Genomic DNA, 3752 nt, shown 5'->3' on the forward strand with positions numbered 1-3752 from the left:
GGGGAAATGCCAGGGTTAACGGCCTTCACGTTGCAGCGACTGGAAACGGTGGTTAGCAACAGTCGGAACGGTAGGCGCAGTTACCATTAGGGTGGCTAAAAATTTATATTAAATATTAGGGTGTGGCCTAAACATGCCGGCCCCCTTGCGATAAGCAATCATTGTTTTAGGACGGAGGTGTCAGCCAACGTTCGGTATATTGTGGTGAGACATGCTGTAACGATAAATTTTATGTACGTGGATAGTTATTGCACACAAAAAAGAAGTAAAATTTATTGTTTCATAGATTTATTGATTCGTTATGTACAAATCATTTAGGGCCGTGATACCTGGCGAGGCCTAGTCGCCAGTGTATTGTCGCCCGTACTTTTATTTTGGCGCATTATCGTTGGTTGCGCACGTGGTCGAAAAGGCCTGGTTTCCGATCCACGCGCACGCCACCGTTCATGCTGCAGCTGGGGTCGGAGAGGCCTCGTCTCCAATCCCCTATCTTCATGTACAAATCATATTAGGGCCGTGATACCTGGCGAGGCCTAGTCGCCAGTGTATTGTCGCCAGTGTATTGTCGCCAGTGTATTGTCGCCCGTCCTTTTATTTTGGCGCATTATCGTTGCTTGCGCACGTGGTCGAAAAGGCCTGGTTTCCGATCCACGCGCACGCCACCGTTCATGCTACAGCTGGGGTCGAAGAGGCCTCGTCTCCAATCCCCTATCTTCATTGAGGCGGAAAGACCTTGTTTCCGCTCTGCTTGTTTAGGCGGAAAGGACTAGTTTCCGATCTGCTTGTCTAGGCGGAAAGGCCTAGTTTCCGCTCTAGACTCAGTCCTTTGTTTTGTTTTTTACAAACAAAAGGATTTTGAATTTAATTTTTTAGCCGAAAATGTGTAGTGTGTGCACGGCTTTATAAATAGTTGCTTAATTGCTTAATTAGCGTTTGTGGATTGTATTGGTATTGGTGCATTTGGCTGGTCAGTGCAGTGCTGCTCACAGCGAAGGAGAAGAATAAAATAAAATAATATATATATTTTTTGTTAACTAAATATGCACAAGGCATTTTAGTTTTTTTGTTTGTTATTATTTGGCTATGAGCAATTTTCAATGCCCTATGAGACACCCTGCCACCCAAAAAAAAAAATGTACCTAATTGGGTACAATCGCAAATTAAAGTGATTTTAATATTATATGTTCACCGCGAGGGGGTGGGTACATAGTAATGGTTTTTGCAATATTCGCCGCATAGGAGGATCGTGTCTTGGCTATGTGTGGATCGTAACCAAGTACAAGGTGTCCTGCCGTGGTGTACGTGATATATTTTTTTTTTCTTTGTTCTTATTATATTTTGGCTATAATAAGAACAAAATGATAAGCAAAAGAAATTATATGTATATATAAATATAATTTTGTGTAGCATTTGCATACATAAGTGCATGATGTTAGAAAAACTAATAGTTTGCGTTACTTTACGCAAACTATTCCTGGAATGTCCTTTTTGTTTCTTAATCCCTAATTTCCTTAATGGCTGACTTCGACCCATTTCCTTTTCACATGTGTAGACGGAGGGTCGAGTACGGATTTTTTTTGTGTGACAAACGTGAGTGAAAATAGTGAATTCGTCAAAAAAATAATAAGTGACAAATGGTGTGAGTGAAAATAAAGGAAAAAGAACTGTCGCGCTAAGAAAAAAGTTCAGATCGAGCGTTATATTAAAAGTGTTAAGTGGCAATTTGTGGGCCTTTCGGTTTTGCGTGTGAATAAAGGCTAGATAACAAGTGCGTAAAAAGTCCACATGTGCGCGTTACCAATGACGGCACTTTAGTGAATCGACCACCCACAAGAAATCCTTGGACCACGGCAAAGAAGGAGCGCCATCAGAATTTGCGTATGGTGCTCGCATTTGGATCATCATGGAACGAGGGCGAAATATGATATTTTAATTAAATTTTTATTTATATTAAAGGTGAGTTTATTATAAAGTGTGAATTTTTTACTTTGAATAATATGAATATTGAACATTTGTGATTGAAAAAGGTCTAAAAAGAATTAAATCTTTAAAAAATATATACGTACAAATATGTTCAGCTTAGCAAAAATTAGCATTTGTGCAATTTCAACACCATCAATAAAAAGATATTTGGCAGAATAACGAGCGCCGCCCTCAAGTAGTGATCATAGTGTAAGCGCAGCATTATGATCTGAATATTCGTAAGTATGCAACTCTGTTTTTCATACATTTCGCAAAATATTCTACAGCAACAAGTGGGCGAATTGCACGCGAAAATATAAAGGTAAGATTGTAAAATATATAATTATATATTGTACAATTAATACAATTTTGTGGTTATTGAATTTCATAACTAATTCTGTGTATTATAGGCATCATCAACATATATGCACAATTTGAAAGCTGACAAAGAGGAGTTTGCTGAAGCACAGAAGGCTGATGTGATTGCGACCATCCCATGTTGAAGATATCTGGGATGTCGCCATATGGAAGGATATCTATAATCCCCTCGTTGCCGCTGCTAAGAGGTAAATAACATATTTACGTGAATGTGAAAGTAAAAATGTGCCTTTTTAGATGTTTGTGTCATCGAAGCTTTAAGTGACCTAGAGAAACCTACCTATAAGATATGTGCAAGACAATCGTTTGCAGCTGTTTGAATTTGTGGGACGAATGTTGGGCAAAGCGGTGTATGGCCAGATACATCAAGCGTTGTACTCCTGTATGGATGAGCTGCCATCATTGGACAACGAGCTCTATCGCAGCCTCACATTCATTAGCATTAACTTGTCTGACTTGAATTTAACCTTTTCGGTGGATCAGGAGATATCATGGGGAAAATTGTAACGCACGAATTGCATCCCGGTCGGAAAGCTCGCGCGGTTACCGACCACAACAAACTGGTGAACACACAAATCCGCGAACAGACGCAGGCCTTTAATCGTAGTTTTCGCGTAGTGATTTTTTTGCGTTACATATTCAAAAGTGTTTGTTACTATAATTCGGATTATGTTATCGTTTTTCAAACATTCTCCTTTATGTACAAAATAATGTGGTTTACTTCCGCAGTTTTCTCATTAATGTTGTGCAATTTATTATGTTTTGTAGTTTTAGAAAACTGGGATAAAAAATTTACAAATTGTTGTAGTTGAATGCCAAGATATAATTACAAAAATGGTTAATATGGGCTAATTTAATAATTCCACATTTCCCTAATATGGTTTTTGTACCAAAGAAATAAAATTTATGTAAATAGCATTGTAATGTAATGTTTGTATATTTTACACAATATTAATGCTAATTGAACATCTGGGAACTATGTTGTGAGTGCATAAGTATAAAGCGAAATTCAATAAACTGAATATTATCAATGAAATTAAGAAAACCTATTTTTGTTCATTTCTTAGCAACTTTAGTTTTCTACAACAAACTTCAGGTAGGGAATTACTAAAATAATGGGAAATCAAAACAGTGAATTCAAATATTCCTACAGATAATAAAATAAATTTAAAAATTTTTGAGAATGTCGATGCAATTGCATCCTTCGTAGGTTGTAGGTGTTGTTGTAGCTTCTTATGGCCTCTGGTGACGATACAGCATGCTTGACTGAGCTTTGTATGTGTTAGTGCAGTCGGGTGGCGTCGTGTCACACATACTTGTTGTCGGTAAAAATCAAAAATTTTAGATATTAGCGTCAATCACCCGACACGCACACATATAAAGTTCTTGTCAAACAATGCTTGACCGTCACC

General features: G+C 37.9%; 1 long non-coding RNA gene across 1 annotated transcript; it reads left to right on the top strand.

Annotated features, from left to right (window-relative positions):
- Positions 1-2050: 2050 nt before the first annotated feature.
- LOC128869207 (uncharacterized) lies at positions 2051-3379 on the top strand. Its single transcript, XR_008455235.1, has 3 exons — positions 2051-2284; positions 2373-2528; positions 2578-3379. It is a non-coding gene; the product is annotated as an uncharacterized LOC128869207 (long non-coding RNA).
- Positions 3380-3752: the final 373 nt, after the last annotated feature.

This window comes from Anastrepha ludens, chromosome X (genome assembly GCF_028408465.1).
Source record: "Anastrepha ludens isolate Willacy chromosome X, idAnaLude1.1, whole genome shotgun sequence".
Classification (NCBI taxonomy): domain Eukaryota; kingdom Metazoa; phylum Arthropoda; class Insecta; order Diptera; family Tephritidae; genus Anastrepha; species Anastrepha ludens.